This window comes from Hyla sarda, chromosome 5 (assembly GCF_029499605.1).
Source record: "Hyla sarda isolate aHylSar1 chromosome 5, aHylSar1.hap1, whole genome shotgun sequence".
Taxonomy (NCBI): domain Eukaryota; kingdom Metazoa; phylum Chordata; class Amphibia; order Anura; family Hylidae; genus Hyla; species Hyla sarda.
In genome coordinates, this window is record NC_079193.1 from 252,367,910 (window position 1) to 252,387,800 (window position 19,891).

The window sequence follows — 19,891 nt, forward strand, 5'->3', positions numbered from 1 at the left end:
CCGGGCAACACTGGGTAGTCAGCTAGTATACCATATAAGTTGAGGAACTTAAAAATATTATTTGTTGTTGTTTTTTTTCCACTTAGCTTTATTGTGTAATAAACTTTAAATGTTTACTTTATTCTGTCGGTTAATATGATTACAGTGATATCAAAGTTGTTTTTTTACAGGTTTATATTTTATCTTATATTGCTCTTGTCTGGTTACCATGAATCATAACTTCACGTTTTCTCTACAGTAGCTTCAAAGTCCAACAAGGAGCTTAAAGAGATTTTGGTTTACTGCTGGTTTTTAGAATTACATCAATTCATTTTAATTTGCAAGTGAAATGTTAAACTATACACCTCTGGGAGTTTTTGTTTCCTTAATGGCTACCTAGAGGTTTAAGAGAGGTTTCTTACTATCAACTCTTGTGATATGTCAATTATGTTAGTTTATTTATAAAGCAGTGTCATTATCTATGACATTTGTACCATAAAAACATTACTATAACAAAGCATTAGAAAAAAGACAGTAGCTTATAGTCTAATGGCATTGGGGACACAAGCATTGACTATTGGTTCTTTCCAAAGCCCCCAGATTGATTAACAATAGCTTTTATATGTAGGGGACATATTGTTGTTTACAAGGACAAATTTATATATATATATATATATATATATATATATATATATATATATAACATGATCACTTCTATATGTAAAGTGTCTTTCTATCTTATAACTAACTCCCATTTTTGGATGTATAAAGGAGCCACCTTTTAACATGAGGGGACAATTCTTACAGTTACCACAAGGGTAACAACCTGGTTTTAATTGAGAAGCTAAATTCATCTTTTCTTTAGTTAGGTCAGCTCTGACCAAACGGTCCCTCAAATTCCTTGGTCTCCTAAAGGAAAAAAGAGGGGGGACAGAGAAGTGCTCAATGTTGGGATGATTTTTGGAGAGTATAGCCCAATGGTGACGAATGACACCTGCAATCTTGTCCAGAATATGTAGAAATAAAGGGGATCCTATTAGTGGATTCCTGTCTCCTATTTTTGGGTCTCAATATCCCCTCTCTAGGGATTTCCCTTACTCTATCACACTCCTTTTTAATCAATTTTTTTTGGGTATCCCCTATCTTGAAATTTCTTACTCATCTCCTTAAATCTATTATCTAACTTCTCTGTATCCTCAACAATCCGCTTGACCCTTAACAGCTGACTATGGGGAGTGATTTTACAATTTTCCTCGGATGTTGACTTTCATATCCCAGAAGGTTGTTTCTATCCGTTGGCTTAACATATAGATCAGTCTGTAGTCTATCACCATGGCGATAGACCCAAGTGTCTAGAAATTGTATCCCCTCCACTGAACTAGTCATAGTAAATTTAATGTCCATGTCAATCTAATTGAGATAATCAAAAAAATTGCTGTAATGTCTGTTTATTTGTTTTTGCATTTGTCTGTTTAGGTGTGTATTCACACACTAGTTTGTTCAGAGCAGTTTGCTATGCTACCTGGATAGGGAATGGTTAATGCTCTGAACGAATGAGAAACTCAGGTGTGTCTATTTTAACAAGTTCTTCTGCATTCAGTGCTCGTTATTGAGTGCAATACTACTATGTCTGTTTGTGCTATATTCTGACTATGTCTGCTTGAGCATTTACCTTGTATTTATCTTGCCATTTTATTGTTGTTGTTTTTTTAGCCTTGGTTATATAGCATGATCCTTGTATTTTAATCTGTGTTACATTAGTCAGTTTTAGGATTATGTCTGTTCAGTTTTGTCGATGTTCACACTATTTCTGACTATGTTACCTGTGCCCTGTATGTTATATTCCTATTGTATTCAGTTCTAGTCTAGTGTTTCATGTATTATATTTCTGTTTCCTACTGCGTCAGGTTTTTCTCCACACGGTGGAGTGTGTCTGTTGGCCAGTAGCCTATTGTTAATGGCTACTCCTATAGTGGAGTGGGGAGTCCAATTTGTACGTTCTGTGTCCCAGTGTGAACAATGTCCTATATTTATATCCTGTTTGGTTGATCTGATCTTTATCCTTTGTACTTGTACCTGTTTGCAAACAGTGTCTTATGTTACCTGTTCAGGTTAGTGTTTTGGCTCTCATTTCTTCTGTTTATCCCCTTTATATCCTGGATTCTGCTGTATACTCATATCATGCCTAGTCTTGTTCATTTTATCATATCTGCCGTTTATCTGATATCCGGTTTATGAACTGTTTGTTAATTCACTATATTCTGCCCTGGTAGTATTTGTATTCTGTCTGGTATATCTGGTTGTCTAGTAGTTTTCTGTTTCTGCTCTGGTCTGTGACTGACTATGTATATTATATGTTTTTACGCCACTCCACTTTAGCGCAGGAAGGGACTGGCGCCCAGTAGTGTTGAGCGGCATAGGCCATATTCTAATTTGCGAATATTCGTGAATATATGGACGATTATTTGTCATATATTCGCTAAATTCGCATATTCGTAATATTCTCGTTTTATTTTCGCATATGCGAAAATTCGCGTATGCGATAATTAACATATGCGAAAATTTGCATATCCCAAATTAGCATAAGCGAAAATTAGCATATGCGAAAATTAGCATATGCACATTTTTGCATATGCAAAAATTAGCACGCCAGTCAAACACAGTAGTATTAGAGCCTTCTTTACACCACACAAGCTGGAAGCAGAGAGGGGTGATCACTGTGATGTGTACTGTGAAGGAAAAAAACAAAAAAAAAAATGAATATTTGTAATTACGAATATATAGTGCTATATTCGCGAATATTCACGAATTCGCTTATAAAATTCGAATTGCGAATATTCGTGAGCAAGACTAGCGCCCAGTTGTCGATCCATCATTTAGGATGAATGGGCAAGTAGGCAGGGAGAGATGTTTTAGGGTTAGTTTTGGGCTCACTTTCCCTGTCTCCCCAAACAGTTGCCTCCGATTGACTACTCACTTCCATCCCTTTCACAACAATTCTATTGGATTAAGGTCAGGATTTTGACTTAGTCATTTCAAAAACCTTGCCTTTATTCATCTTTAATCATTCTTTGGTAGAACAACTTGGTGTGTAAGGTTGCTCTCTGGCTTATGACCCATGTTCTCTTAAGATCAATGATGAAAAGCTTTCAAATACAGGTGGCCTAATGCAGCAAAACCGGCCAAAGCCATGATAATATGTTTTACAGATGCTATAATGTTTTTGTGCTGGAAGGCAGCCCCCCCCCCTTTAAACATAACACTTCTGTTTTAAGCCAAAAATCTCTGGTTTCATTTGGTTTCATTCAACCATAAAACATTTGTTTCAATAGCTTTCTGGCTTGGGCAGATGATCTTTAATGAACTGCAGATGGGCAGCAATGTCTTTTTTAACGAGCAGCAGCCTTCTCCTTGCAATCATGCAATGCACGCCATTATTGTGCAGTGTTCTCATGATAGGGGGCTCTTGATAATAAGCAATAGCTTATGTGTTGCTTATATGTTTGGTTTGCCTAGATGTGATTTGCTTCATTTTATCTACATCTAGGAATTGTGTAAAAATACGGTGTAGCTTTAGGTCAACATGTGCAGAAATATAGAAAATGTTTAAAAACGTTCCTTGTTGTTTATCTTTGACTTCAGGATAAGAGTAGAGTTATTTGGGTCTGCTACCAGGATATTATTTCTAGGTCAAGACTAGGTAAAGAAAGTTTTGTCACATGGACATTTTCTTTTAGGTCATGACTAGGTTCCAAAGTTAACAATTTACAGTCCTTCTTATACAGCTACTTAATAAATAGAAACCACCTTTTGGAATATACCATACATTGTATTCACAGAAAATGGGAATCAAGGGGATTTTTCCCAGTGGAACTTGCTTGGAATGTAAGACTCTACATAACTTTTGGTGATCTCTTCAAGAAGAACCTGCAGACTCACTATACAAATCATCTGCAGAACTGTGGTCAGACCCCAAAATATGGTAATCTATAGGAGAATAATAAGGACATTAAAATGCATTCATATTATAACTAGTAATGATTGTTTTTTCCATTTGAGATGCTCAGCAGTTTCGAAGCATACTATAAAACTTCAGCCCTCTTTCCAGTCCCAGAAATGTAATTCATCAGAAACACATGCAGTTTACTGAAAGCAATATATACATTTTAAAGTTGGTATTTTGATATATATGGTCAAATGACTTTCATTGAGTATTATTGTTTCAGTATGTTTTTGAGTATAATAAATATTCAAGGACTTTAGGTCTTGGTTAGAAATTAGCGAGCGAGAATAAAACTGTTTGCCAAACATTGGAACTTTTTCAGACTCGACTCGTGCAAGCCTGGAAACAGTACTATTATAGGAGAAGAGACATGGAACACATGGTCTTTTGGTACCATGTCAGTTTAAGATGAGGAAATAGAAACACGGAGATGACGTTAGGGTAGTCCAGCATACTTGGAAGCTCATAGCAAGATCCCATGACCGCAGGTTAGCCAATCAGTGCTTGCATGTAGCTCCCAGGCCATTCAGGAGGCAACATAGAGGAGGGTTTAAGAGGCTGATAAAACCATATGAACAAACAAATCAAAATCTCAAATAGCTAAAAATATATTTCTTTATTACAAATAACTTATTACAGAATACAGTATATATAAATCCCCATATGATAAAACCATATGCACTGCTTTGAGATCATCATCATGGAGAAAAAGTACACAGAAGAACTTATAATGGAACTGTTCCAAGAATGTCTTCGCAAATAAAATACAAAGGAATTTGAGCAATGCATTATCCAGTTCGCTGACATTAGTTCATGTGTGCAGTTGCTACTATATAAATCCCAGTAGTGTGAATGCAGAACTAGCCAATAGAACACTACCACTCTACAATACAAAGAAAGTTGAGCAAAGCATTGTGCAGTGGGCTGACCAGAATTTTAACATAATTTGTTAAGTATTTTCTGAGTTTAATTAAAAACATCAAATTTGTAGCTGGGTTTAGCATAAATATACTTTTCTAGCTTTTTGAGTGAGCCTGGAAAAGGCATTTTATCTGTATTTTCTGGGTTTAATAAAAAAATAAGCATTTATAGCTGGATTTAACATTCTGAGAGTAAACGTGGAATAGGCCTTCTTTTTTAATCAATTCTTTAGTTGTCCAAGTTAAGTCAACAACAACAACAGGGGGGGGGGATATCAAGGTGTATAAAACAGGTATAGTCATGGTATCATTAGGCAGTCAAGCCTGTAAAGAAAAGTACAAGTATAACCTGATTTGCTTTGTTGCACAAAAGGTCCTCACTCTAAAGAACAGCAAGGTAATATTGGATGTTTCTCATGTGGGAAGGGGGAAGCAACTACAGTAGATTCAAACAGAAAAATAAGACGAAGTGACTAAGACAGTTCAGTCTAAAGAAGCTGAAGTTAAATAGGGAGAAGAGAAGTAAAAGAGACAGGGAGGGATAGAAAAGAAACAGATAAGAGAAAGATAGTACAGAATTTAAAGAGGTGGAAGGGGAGAACCAGAGCTACCAAGGGAGCCCTCAATCTAGTCCGTGGGACCTTCCCTCCGGGAGCTGCAGCCAGTCAAAGTAGGGGCCCCAAACATTTTTTCCTTGTAGGGTAGAACCAGTCCTTTCAGGGGACCCCTGAACCAAGTCTGTGCGACCTTCCCTCCGGGAAGCGGAGCTGTTAAAAAACGATCAACTTCTGCAGGCCTTGGACGCACCCTTTCCCGTAAGGATTGTGCCAAAAGTGCCCTCCCCTGAAGGCGGTGCCCAGCAGCCCCCTTATGGGCTAGAGACACCTTTCCTTGTAGGTGAGAATGAGCAGATTCAGGGGACCCCTGAACCAAGTCTGTGCGACCTCCGCTCCAGAAACGGTAGCCTTGAAAGCCGATCAATTTCTTCGGGCCTCGGGCGCACCTTTTCCCGCAAGGAATAGTGCCAAAACGGCCTCACTTGGAAGTCACCCCCAGCGGCCCCCTTATGGGCTATGGACCCCAAATTTGGAGGGGTGGTAGGGTACCAGGGGAGCCCTAGCTAGTTAGTGGAACCTTTGGTTCCTGGGGTACCACAAGCTTGAGACCACCCAAGCTTGCAGGGGTGGTAGAGGAGAACCATACCTACCAGATGAGCTCTGAACCAAGTCTGTGGGACCTTCCCACTGGGAACGCTAGCCAGTGAAAACCGGTCAATTTCTGCGGGCCTCGGGCGCACCTTTTCCCGCAAGGATTTTCCCAAAAGTGCCCCCCCTGGAAGTCACGTCCCTTTATGGGCTAGGGACCCCAAATTTGGAGGGGTGGTAGGGGTTGTCTAGACAAACCAGTGGAGACCTCAAGCTAGTCTGCGCAACCTTCCGTCCGGGAGCGGCAACCGTTCAAAGTCTGGGACCGCTGGTGTGGCCCCCTTTGGGGTTAGGTTTTTTCCTTGTAGGGGAGAATCAGACCTTTCAGGAGAGTGTGGGTGAAGAGGAAGAAAGGAGGGGGGTAGTTCAGAATGTGGTCTGGATACAGGTAATAAGAATACGAAGGATAAGATAATGGGTGATGTTCTGAAGGTATTAATGTATAAGAATTGCTATTATAAAAGAGTAATGAGAGAAGATGAGGGAGTGGGGGATAGAGGAGCAGATGTAGAGAAAGATGTGGACGTTGGGGGAATCCCAGGTCCAGTGTCCCAAAATCCCAAAACCAAATCCATGGTGCCCATATAGTCCAATATCTATTGTACTAATGATCGCTCCAACTAGAGAGCTCTTCAAGTCTACAGATCCGAGACACCTTGGCCATCCACAGTTGGATCGAAGGGGAGGGGTCTCCTGATGTCAGTGCGGGGGACAAGCGCTTTTGCTGCAGAAAGCATGTGCCTATTTAATGACTTCTTGGTCAGAAGACAGTCTTTACTAGACAGACGCAGCAACACAGACTCAGGAGTTAATGGGACATGCCTACCCATGACAATGTCAATGATGGAGCCCACTTCTGTCCAATATGATTTTATTTTGGAACACTGCCACTATATATGTGACAGGGAGCCCACATTATTGTGACATCTCCAGCAAACGACAGATTCAGCTAGTCCCCAATGATGCAAAAGCTCAGGAGTTCTGTACCATCTAGCTACAAGTTTGTAATGATTTTCTTATAGTTTGACGCATTTAGAGAAGGAATAGGCAAAGTTTTTACATCTGGTATTCCACCCTGACATGAGTCATCACCAAATAAATATATTCCACCTTCTGAACAAAGATGATGCATACCTAAGCTGTGTTCTTTCTTTGACAGACACCATAAGCCCAGACTCCATGGATTTATGGGTCACCAGATATGACCATTGGTCAGTACTTTTCCAGTTTGCCATAGGTGTTCTATTTTGTCTACCCCTTAGTGTAGCATCAAAAAGTATTCAACGCAGCAGTAGAGGCATCACCCCTAAGAGAACAAATCAGGCATGGATCAGTAATTAATTTAAAACTCCTGTGTCAGATATTACTGATTAGATGTAGTACCACAGCTACCCCCCATCTCCCTCTACTGTTCACTGGATACTACAACTCCCACCAGTCCCCCACTGCCTGCTGTCTACTTGCTACTACTTCATCACTGGTCAGCCAACCACTATATTCTGTCCTGTCCGCTGGTTAAAACCGTCACTAATCTACCCACCACTGCCAGCTGGCTACAACTATCACTAGTCCACCAAGGCCCACTGTCCACTTCCACCAGCCCACCACTGCCTTTTGTCCACATACTACTATAACTATCACTAGCCCACTCACCACTGCCTGCTGACCTCTGTCTACTAAAACTGCAACTAGTTCACTACTACCTGTTGTCTGTTGGCTACAATTAACACAAATCCACCACCCTTGCTGTCGTTACAACCAGCCAGGCCTTCACATACACAACCCATGATGCCCCAAAAAAGGGGTAATTTTTGGGCTTTTATATAAAAGCTATTTATTCTTTACTATTTTGAGACAACAATCTTGCTGCAATTCCAAAAAGGAAGAATTGTTGGAACACTTTGAAAAATGTATTGCATCTTCACTTGCCAGCTTCAAAACCTCTTACTACTCTCAAACAGGGAGAATTTTGTTGAATGCTCAGAAAAGGCCATTGCATCTTTGGTGCATTTTAACACTAGATGTCGTCATAACTTTGACATTAACATAGCTTTTAGACTACTTTAAAACTATTTGAATACCTATTTAAGTGACCCTTGCAGTTTTATACAGGGCTTTAGAGCTCCTAGGCAGTGGTATACACATACATTCATGGTTATTGCATTGCCGTTTAGCAAAGTATTTGTTCATCAAACTTCTTTAAACTTTCAAAAAGTTTTCTCAACTCTAGTCTTTTAGACTATTCAACTATTAGTTTTGCAGTTGTGTAGATTGTGTTTGTATTTCTTTCATATGTTTGTGTATGTTTTGTCCGGTACTTTATTATATGCAGGACAAACATAAATGGTTGTAATATTTTGGTAAAGTTACTTTTATGTACTGAGCTCATTGCTTGAATAAGCATAGAATAAAATAAAACAATCTGATAACAGAATGTGACATTAACTAAAATGCCATGTAAATTATGCAGGAGGTCCACTAAATAATGCAGGTTACCAAAACACACGTCATGTATTCATGTATGCAACATTCTATTATTCATTTTATAACCAAATTCATTACATATTTATCAATGAGGTCCACATCACCACTGAAAGTAATTATTATTATTTTTTGACAGATGTCTAATAGTACAAAGAGTTTAGAAACAAACAAAATGGACAAATGTATTTTATGCTGTCACATTTTCTTTGTAGTGTCAGAAAATGTATTGTAGTGTGATTTTTAACTTAAAAGTACAATGATGCCCTGGCAGAACCACATGCACATGCAGAGAAAAATGAAAATCATTATATTTGTTAAAATGTGCTGCACCAAACAGTTCAATAACATCATTATAAATCTTCCTTCACTTTTGTTATCCTCCTTCCTTTGATACAGTTCACAGAGGGAAAGGTGTAACAGTCAGCAAAATAACAAAGTATAAAGTAGAGAAAATGACACTTTTTATGTATGGCTAGAAAACACTAACTATTGAAGCTGCCACAAGTTTTGAAAAGCCTTTAGGGTCTCAAGAGATTATAAATGTACGTTTAGTGTACTCAGAATGCTGTTTGACAAACAGTTTTTGCTAAGCTCGTACTTTTTCCCAGGCATATTTTTGAGCAATATAATTTATAAGTCAGATAGACTTTTTCTTTGGTACAAATAAAACTTTTTTGCATTGTCACATGTTACAAGTAACATTTTCTAATACTCTAAAACTACAGGTTAAGTAGAGTTACATTCTGTAAGAGTAAGTAAAGTGTTAGTAAAGAACTATATTACTGTTGTATACAAAACCATAGTCAACAAAACATTGCATGAAACAAGCATACCTGTAAGGCAAGTAAATCTAACACCTTTTTCCTACTGTACCTAGTAGGATCACACATCTCATCCCCTATCCTCTGGGTAGGGGATAAGATGTCTTTGGCCGCAATACCCCTTTACGCCTAGCATAAATTAAAAGGGTATTCCCATCTCAACTAAAAGTAGGACGGTCCAGCCAGACCACCACTTTCAGAGTAAAGCGGCGGTCTGTTATCTAAGCCACAAGTTGTCAACAGGGGGAGAAATGAACAAGAATATCAGGAGAAGTAGGCAAATTTGGTAACTGAATGTATTTGAAAACATATTTAGCTTGACATACCCTACAAGTTTAACTACTTTAGTTGAGATGGAAAAACCCCTTGAAAAAGCATAACTAGGGTTAGAAAAACATAGCTGCTTTTTCCCAGAAAGAGCACCACTCTTGTCCTCATTTTGTTTATGGTATTGTAACTCATTTGTAATACCAAAGACAACTTGAAGGCATATTTTTCTAATCCTGGATAACCCCTTTAAGACAAGTTACTATATAAGTTGGGGTAGTTCTGATTATGAAGTACAATTATTGTGGATAAATCAAATTCTCATGACATTTCTGCAGCCTATAAGCAATGCATGACAACCTAAGGCATTATCTATGTTGCTAATACTTCTCACTGGAGTTATTCTGATTATGTACATATGTTAACTTGTTAAGGAAATAAGGAGTAAAGGTACTCCCTTGTGTACTAGTACCAAGGACATATATGTACGCCCTGAATCCTTAAGTGATTTTGAAGCGAGCACAGGAGCTGCACTTGCTACAGAGCAATGAGTGTTGGCTAATATTATTAGCCAGACACTCACTGCCTATGACAGCATTTAACCCTTTAGACACCATGATCAAGACTGATCACTGTGCCTAAAGTGAAAGAGGAAGTTGCTGGTAGCTCAGTGGAACTCACCAAACCACCTCAACAAGATCCCGGGGGGCTCTGTTAGCTAAAATGGAGGAGGTGGGTTCCCTTACCTGCCTCCTGCTGCCGATCTAATGTTGCAGCCTGGCTTAGATAGGCTGCATCAGTGTATCATCAGTCATACTATATAATGCTATGCCATAGGCATGGCATTATACAGTAAATGCAATCTAATGATTGTACAGAAAAGTCCTCTATCTTGAAAAAGTCTATAAAAATAAATAAAACATCATGATAATATTCGTGCTAACATGTCCAAACTATTAAAATATAATGTTTATGTAAAAAAACTACCAAACAACAAAAATACTTATTTTTAATCACATCTTATATCAGAAATAATAATAATAATAATAATAATAATAATAATAAAAGTGATCAAAAATTCCCATCAAAACAAAAACGGTACTGATAAAAACTACAGATCACTGCGCAAAAAATGAGCCCTCATACATCCTTGTTTATAGAAAAAGATAATGAACAATTTTTACACTAAAGTGCAAAAACAAAGCCCCCAAAAGTTGCAAAATTGCAATTTTCTATTTTTTTCCACAAATAATTTTTTGGTTTTGCGGTACATTTTGTGGTAAATTAAAGATGTCATTACAAAGTACAATTGGTCGCACAAAAAACAAGCTCTTACATGGTTCTGTAGGCTGAAAGATGTGTGTTAATCAAACCACTGGTGTTTGTCTCTGAGCGCTCCATGAAGTCCATCTTCTCCCAGACCCTCTGCCTGGCTGATATGAGCAGTTGAAGCTACAGGTTTATTGCATTGAGTCCGGGACTAATATATTCTACATTTACCTTTGAAAATAAAAGAGAAAAATAAGAGTTATAGATTTTAAAAGGAGAGGAGAAAAAAAAAATGAAGATGCAAAAATGAAAATTGGCTGTGTCCTTAAAGGGTTACTACTCTCCTAGACATCTTATCTCCTATTCAAAGGATAGAGGATAAGATGTCTGATCGTTAGGGGTCTGGCCGTTGAAACCCCTGCGATCTCCCGGCACCCACATATATGTGGTTAAGACATCATGCTCCCTCCCTTGATGTCTATGGAAGGGGGTGTGGCGGCTGCAAGAAAACCATGTCATTTAATATACAAGAGCTGAGACACATAATCATTTTGTAGAGATGACTGGTAGAGCACATAAACAACTTTTGCGTGGCTCTGAGATATGACAGGAAATTCCTACACAATCTTTATGTTTCAAATTTTTTGTAACAAACATCATAGGAGGCAGTAATAGCAGAATAACCATGGCATACATGTTAACTAAACACCTCATTTGTAATTTTTATGACTAACAACTAAGGAAAATGTTAAATAATTTACAATTAATTTTAGATTAGTAGAGCAGATTTTCATTTAAATCAGCCATATAATAATATAGGAGTGTTTTCTAACATTTAACCCCTTAAGGACCAGGCCCATTTTGGCCTTAAAGGACAACTGTAGTGGAACACTTTTATATATTCCCGAGCCCAGGCCTCAAAAATAAACAAAATGAACTTATACATACCTTTCTATGAGCCCCCGTTGGTCTGGCACAGGCCTCACGGTCCGGCAGTGCTGACCTCATTCCACTTCCTGGGGACGGGGACGCCGCAGAGCCGTCAGCGTATCACCGGACGCAGCAATGTCCTGCCCCGGCCAGTGATAGGCTGAGCCCACTGTCATGTAAGAAGCCGGCCAGAGATCCTTACATGACAGTGAGCTCAGCCTTTCCCTGGCCGGGGCGGGACATCGCTGCGGCCGGTGATATGCCAACGGCTCTGCGGCGTCCCCATCCCCAGGAAGTGGAATGAGGTCAGCACTGCCGGACCGTGAGGCCTGTGCCAGACCAACGGGGGCTCATAGAAAGGTATGTATAAGTTCATTTTGTTCATTTTTGAGGCCAGGGCTCGGGAATATATAAAAGTGTTCCACTACAGTTGTCCTTTAAGACCAAAATGGGCCTGGTCCTTAAAGTTATCCTTTAAGGACCAGACCAATTTTATTTTTGCATTTTAGATTTTTTCTTCCTCGCCTTCTAAAACTCATAACTCTTTTATATTTCCATCCACAGACCCATATGAGGGCTTGGTTTTTTACGTCACCAATTGCACTTTGTAATGGTATCACTTGTTTTACCATAAAATGTATGGCGCAACCAAACAAATATTATTTATGTAAGAAAATTAAAAAGAAAACCGCAATTTAGCAAATTTTGGAAGGTTTTGTTTTGACGCTGTACACTTTCCGGTAAAAATGACATGTTTTCTCTATTCTGTGGGTCAATACAATTATACCCATGTTATTTGCTTTTCTATAACTGTACCGCTTAAAAAAAAATTGTATGTTTGAAATTGCCCTATTTTGACCACCTATAACTTTCAAATTTTTCCACATATGGGGCGGTATGAGGGCTCATTTTTTGTGCCATGATCTGTAGTTTTTATCAGTACCACTTTTTTGCTTAGGTTTTACTTTTTATACATTTTTTATTAAAAAAATTGGAATAAAATGTGACAAAAAAGCAGCAATTTTGGACTTTTTTATTTTTTTACGTTTACGCCATTCACCGTATGGGAAAATGAACAATATATTTTAATAGTTCAGACTGTTATGCACATGGCGATACCAAATATGTGTATAAAAAATTTTTTTACGCTTTTCAGGGGGTAAAATGGGAAAACCGGACGTTTTACTTTTTTTATCGGGGGATGGGATTTTAATTTTTTTTTACTTTTATATTTTACATTTTTTTAAACTTTTTTTTACATTTCAATAGTCCCCATAGGGGACTATTTATAGCAATCATTTGATTGCTAATACTGTTCAGTGCTATGTATGGGACATAGCACTGATCAGTATTATCGGTGATCTTCTGCTCTGGTCTGCTCAATCTCAGACCAGAGCAGAAGACCCCGGGAGATAGCCGGAGCCAGGTGAGGGGACCTCCGGCTGCCATGCTGGATGATCAGATCGCCGCGGTAGCGCTGCGGACGATCATCCACTCAAAGTACCGCACTGCCGCAGATGCCGTGAATTGTATTGATCACGGCATCTGACGGGTTAATGGCGGACATCTACACAATCACGGATGTCCGCCATTACCAGCGGATCCCTGGCTGCTAATAGCTCTGGTGTTCATGATCATGGCAGCGCGTAAATGTACGTCATGGTGAGTTAAGCACCACAGCACAATGACATACATTTACGTCCATTGTCGTTAAGGGGTTAAGGTTATGGTGTGGCTTTTGATGCCAAAGCCAGAAACATGAATCGAGTATTTATAAATATGAGAAACTGAAACTTCTCTCTTAAAATCCATTCCTGACTTTGGCTTTAAGCCAAACTGTATCCAAAATACCAAATCTGAAGATAGAAACGTACCCTCTATTTCAATATTCCTTACCTTTTTTTGGGGATTGTTAATGATAATAGTTCTGTCCATAATCATTTTTTTTTTTCAGTCATAAGATCCTGTCCACAGAAGAATATACCCGGCACTGTTACGTCACACATAAATGCGTAACTGTACTCCTCTAGCTAAGGGACCATTCAGGTGCTCACATGTAGAGTAGAAGATACCTCCAATGCAGAGATATAGAAGAATGGAGCACTCACCTGGTCTTGGCGTGAGAAAAACTTCCTTATTGTATCACGGCATGCTTAACGTTCCATGATATGTGGGAGAGTGGACAGAAAAAAGGAGGTGGGGAAGTGGGATGGGCAATGGTCTGTATTATGCAATCAGCGTTTCAAGGGCATGATGAAGCGCTGATTGCATGATACGGACTGTCACCCATCCCACTCCCCCACCTCCCTATTTCTGTCCGCACTCCCACATGTCATGGAACGTTAAGCATGCCATGATCCAATAAAGAAGTTTTTCTTATGCCAAGACCAGGTGAGTGCTCCATTCTTCTATATCTCTGCATTGGATGTATCAGTCATGAGATCATTGTGTGTTTTTTGAAGATATGGAGGTTTATAACCTTTAGTTTTCGGTGCCGTTTTTTATGTTAGTTTTTGAGTCAGAGCAGGAAATAATATTAACTATTTATTTATATAGCATACACAGATTGCAAAGAGCTGTACACTGAAATTGATCCCTGTCCCCATTTGGGCTCACAATCAGTATGTTTTGAAGTGTGGTAGAAAACCATTGTACCCAGAGGAAACCCATGCAAACACGGAGAGAACATACAAACTTGTTGCAGATGTTGTCCTTGGAGGGATTTGAAACTAAGAGCCCAGCGCTGAAAAGCAACAGTGTTAACCACTGCACCACAGAAGCATCTAAGGCTGGGTTCACATACATCAGGCATCCGGCATAGTTTCCCTGCGGCGTGCACTAGAGGGAATCTGATGCTAGAACTGATCCCATTCATTTGAAGGGTTCACAATCATCCAGCATCTCTATTTTAACGCCAGATGGTTGGACACGCCTGAGGGCACCGGACAGGGGAACATAGCTTGATGCGTTCCCCTGTCCGTCATCCAGAAAAAATGGATGCCAAATGACAAACAGCTGATGGCAACTTGCCATCAGTTGTAGCATCAGTTGCGTTGAGATCTAGGCTGAGTTCACCTATGCTGGATGCCAGACATGTGTGAACCCAGCCTAAAAATACTGCACCACAACAGCATCTAAAGCAGTGATTCTAAACCTTTTTTGTGGCTGTCCCCCCAAAGGGTGAAAGTATGTCCTCGGGTCCCCCTTGCGCGTAAATTTGTGCGGAACTTACCTGCGGACAAAATAAGTCATGAAAGTACTTAATTTCATAATGGTGTGTGCTTACCTTTCTAATGAGATACTAATGCGATACTTAATCCCCTTGTGCCATTATTCCCCCTCCATCTTAATCCTCTTGTGCCATTATTCCCCCTCCATCTGATCCACTTTTTCCATTATCTCCCCCTCCATCTTAATCCCCTTGTGCGAACATTTGCCCCTTCATCTTAATCCCCTTGTACCATTATTCCCCCACCTTCTGATACACTTTTGTCATTATCCCCCTCCATCTTAATCCCCTTGTGCCATTATTACCCCTTCCAATCACCCTGGACCAATATATAAGATACATACATTAACACAGTCACATACTGTGGTGTTACACTTAGTTTAACATGCTTACCAGGCCTGTGTCTATCCTGTTTGGTGGGAGTCGGAGGGCTGCACTGAAGACCGACATCCTTCTGCACTGTGCCAGCATCTACGTGCAACGTCAGGGATGTCACACGTCAGGCCCAAACCCCGCTCTGCTCTGACAAATACTGGCCAATGCATGGCCGGTATTTGTAAGTGAATTGCCGCACTCCCGCACAACCCTTGGGGTACTCCTAGGAGTATGCGTACCTCTAGTTGAGGACCCCTAATCTAAAGCACATGTGTTATTTCAGTTAAACTCATTGCAGAAATATCTGCAGACACTCCACTAGAAAAAGTTAAATATCTTTTTATGTATTTTTCAACCAACATAATTATATAAACTTGGAGACTTTTGAAGTTAAACTGTAAACAATAATCAGTTTCCTTCACTACACCAAGGTGTCAAGCTTTAGCTTTGACTGCCTACTGTCTTGTTTTAAAGGTTGAGCAATGGGAAAAAGCATTGCTAAGGGGTAATTGATTTTTCATATATTGTTTTTTTTTTCTATTCTTGTAGCTTCATGCAATAGAACTATTGATTTAGATCTTTTGCTATTTTCATCAAATATATTGTTTCAGCACTGAATCTAAAAGTTAAACAATAAGAAAATGTCACATTTTAACTATAGGTTTGAATTCATTACCAAGGCTGAACACAACCACTTCTAATACAACTGTAGCAGCCTTTCAGTTCTACACATAGATGTAGTGTAGGGATTTTTTTTTCTTATAATTTCAGCTTTTCAAACATGCAGAAACCTTTTATTTCGCATTTGTATTGTGCACATATCAAAATGTATTGATAGAATTTAAAACTGCTAACTTTTCTTTTTAATATCTATTATTATATCTAGTCTTGTATTGATCCATTCGACTGGCTAAGTATATGAGAAAAGTAAGTAGTGGCCTTTTTCTTAAACCCTCAAGGTATAGGATGGTGACCTACAGTAAAAGTGTTGCAAGGGACCTGAGGGGGAATGACCATCCTGATGAGTAGATGTCACAGCAATAATTGGACATACACAGTCCTACGTTTGAAACTTTGGAACACTTAGATGAAGCACATCAAGCTTTGTGGTTACAGGGAACATATAGCCAAATTCTCAGACCTTGGCATTCTCTTGTAAATAATGATATTTGCGGGGGGAGGGGGGTATATATATATATATATATATATATATATATTGATTCCAGCAAAGTTTCTGCTTTAACAATTGACCTACTTTAGGGATAACACTGCACCGTCTCTGAGCTACTCCAGTGCCACATACTGTACTCAGATGATATTGTAACGGCAGTGGAGAAGTGGATCCGCTGAGCCTGTGTGGATGATGACATGGGCCGTACCAGGGAGCGGAGTCTCAGGTGCCGCTGGTTTTCACCAGAGCCCACTGCAAAGCGGGATGGACTTGCTGTGGTAGGTGGCACCCAGGTTGCTACCCCTGATGCGACTCGTCCACACAGGCTGCTGAGTCGAAGCGTGGCACAGGAAGCATATGGCAAACTTGTAGTCGGGGACAGGCGGGAAGGTCAGGACAGGTGGCACTGGGGCGTGGTCAGGAAACATAGCAAGGAGGTTTGGTACTCAGTAAGGTAGAGCACAAGTATCGAATGCTGCGGGACACAAAGATCCGGCAGGGGTAAAAGGAATTTCAGACATATATAGGGGCAAGAAACAACAAGGACCTATTAGTGGCGTACTGGCCCATGGTAGCAAATTTTCCCAATTGTCCTGTTGTGCAGAGACAAAGTGACGGAGGTAATCACCAGAATTTGATTCACCCTCCCTATCTGTCCATTGGTCTGCGGATGACATGCAGAAGAAAAGTCCAACTTGACTTTGAGGTGAGAACAGAGCACCCACCAGAACTTGGAGACAATTTGGACCCCTCGGTCAGAGACAATGGGTAACGGCAAACCATGTAAACAAAAAATATGCCTAAAAAATTGATCTGCAAGCTGAGGAGAAGAGGAACATAAAGGCAAAGGAAGAGAAACGATCTGTGACAACCCAAATTACTGTGTTGTTAGAGGAGGATGGTAGGTCAGTGATGAAGTCCATGGCAATGTGTGTCCAAGAGCACTCTGGAATAGGCAAAGTTTGAAGAAGACCTGCAGTTTTGAAACGTGAAGTCTTGTCTCCGGCACAAGTAGTGCAGGAACGGACAAAATCCGAATCCAAGTTCCAAGTTCGGCCACCAATAATGAGAGGAGAGATGAGCTGAGTAGACTTTCGAATTCCGGGGTGAGGGGCAATAGAGAAGACATCTACTTCGAGGAAGAAGGGTTTTTCTGGAGCAGAGGCAAATGCCGATTTCAATCAGGAGAAGGTTTCTTCGGCCTCGGGAGGCCAGGATTTGGGGTTACTGTTCTTAGAGCCACTATCGGAGCAACAAAGGAGAAGTGTAGAATAAACTGCTGATAATAATTGGCAAACCCCAGAAAGCGTTGTATAGCCTGCAGGCCAGAAGGTCGGGGCCAGTTAAGACAACTTATCAGTGTCCATCTGGTGGCCTTGATTGGACACTAAATATCCAAGAAACGGAAGACTTGTCTTCTCTAAGAGGCATTTCTCGAGTTTTCTGTAGAGACGATTGTCCCGTAGGCATTGCAGGACCTGTCGCACATGTGTGCGATGAAGCTCCAAGTTGGGTGAGAAGATCAGGATATCATCCAGATACACCACAACACATGTGTAGAGAAGATAACGGAAGATGTCATTGATGAATTCTTGGAAAACGGCCGGGGGTTACATAGACCAAATTGCATCACAAGGTACTCGAAGTGCCCATCACAGGTATTAAAGGCCATCTTCCATTCGTCTCCTTCCTTAATTCTGATGAGGTAGCATGCTCCTCGCAGATCCAACTTGGAGAAGACCTAGGCACCCCGCAGGCGATCAAAGAGCTCAGAAAACAAAGGTAAGGGGTATCGGTTTTTGATTGTGATCTTATTAAGTCCTTGGTAATCAATGCAAGGACGGAGAGACCCGTCCTTCTTTTCTACAAACAAGAATCCAGCTCCGGCAGGGGATGAGGACTTCCGGGTGAAGCCCTTCTGGAGATTCTCCTTTATGTATTCTGCCATAGCTTGTGTTTCTGGAACTGACAAGAGATAGATTCTTCCCCAAGGAGGCATAGTCCCTGGCAGAAGGTCAATCGGACAATCATAAGGCCAATGTGGAGGAAGACTTTCAGCCTGCTTTTCGCAGAAGACATCAGAATAGTCCTGATAAGGAAGAGGAAGACCAGGCAGGGAAAGAGACTGAAAGACACTCTTGGGTAGTGGAGTCGCCAGACAGTGGTTCTGGCAGTAGGATCCCCAGCCGGTGATCTCACCAGTTTGCCAGTCTAGAGCCGGGGTGTGACATTGTAGCCAAGGGAGACCGAGAAGAAACTCTGAAGTACAATGAGGAAGCACATAGAACTCGATCTTCTCCTTGTGCAAAACTCCCACTTGCAACAAAAGTGGCTCATAGTTGCGGCATTCTCCGTTGATGGAGATGTACAAGGGATTAAAAAGTGTGACCGGTAGACAGTGTTCATGGACCAGGGAGGCATTGGTAGTTTCCAGCAGATCCTGAATCCAGGAAGGCTGTGGTGGGGAATGATGCTCCGGTAGGGATAAAGACTTGAACAGGTAAGGTCAGTCAAGGAGAGGTGGAATTCACACCTAGGGATGCCTCTCCCATGTTCCCTAGGTGTGTGCGTTCCCCGGACATGGAGGTCGCAAAGGACAATCTTTGAGGAAATGCTCCGGGCTGGTACAGTAGAGACACAAATTTTCATTTAGTCGGCGGAACCTCTCCTACAGGGTTAGACGGGCACGATCCACCTGCATAGCTTCTTTTTGGCTGAGGGCAAAGAGGGTGGTTAAGGTGGCTGCTGGAACACAGGCACCAAACAGAGAGGATGACGTGTCCGAACTGGTTCATGTTCTTGGTGAAATTCCTCCTGCCTCTAGGCAAATTGCACATCTATTCAAGTAGATAACTGAATGAGGTCGCTCAGGGAAGATGGAGGATCCCGTGCAGCAAGATCATCCTTCACTCTACTGGAAAGTCCTTTTTTAAAGGTAGCACAAAGGGCCTCATCATTCCAGGCCAATTCGGAGGTAAGGGTGCGGAACTGGATTGCGTTGTCACGAACAGTAGACTCCCCTTTGTGGAGGTTCAGTAGTGTGGTTTTGGCCAAGGAGGCCCGTTCAGGCTTTTCAAAAACACTGTGCAAAGCTGAGAGGAAGGCTTGCAAGTTGGAAGATACAGGATCATTTCAGTCCCAGAGAGGAGTAGCCCAGGCCAGGGCTTTTCCGGAGAGTAGATAGACCACAAATGCCACCTTAGCTTGCTCTGTCGGAAACTGGTCAGCCATTAATTCC

General features: G+C 40.7%; 1 long non-coding RNA gene across 2 annotated transcripts in view; it reads right to left on the bottom strand.

Annotated features, from left to right (window-relative positions):
• Positions 1 to 3,836: 3,836 nt before the first annotated feature.
• The window catches only part of LOC130272797 (uncharacterized), a 38,583-nt gene continuing 22,528 nt past the window's right edge, over positions 3,837 to 19,891 (bottom strand). Inside the window, exons 2-3 of one of the 2 annotated variants that reach the window (XR_008843751.1) lie at positions 11,016 to 11,179; positions 3,837 to 3,966 (exon numbers count right to left, since the gene is read on the bottom strand). This is a non-coding gene — a long non-coding RNA (uncharacterized LOC130272797). Of the gene's footprint in view, positions 3,967 to 7,276; positions 7,414 to 11,015; positions 11,180 to 19,891 lie in introns of those variants that run through there. The other variant, XR_008843750.1, reaches the window with a different exon arrangement.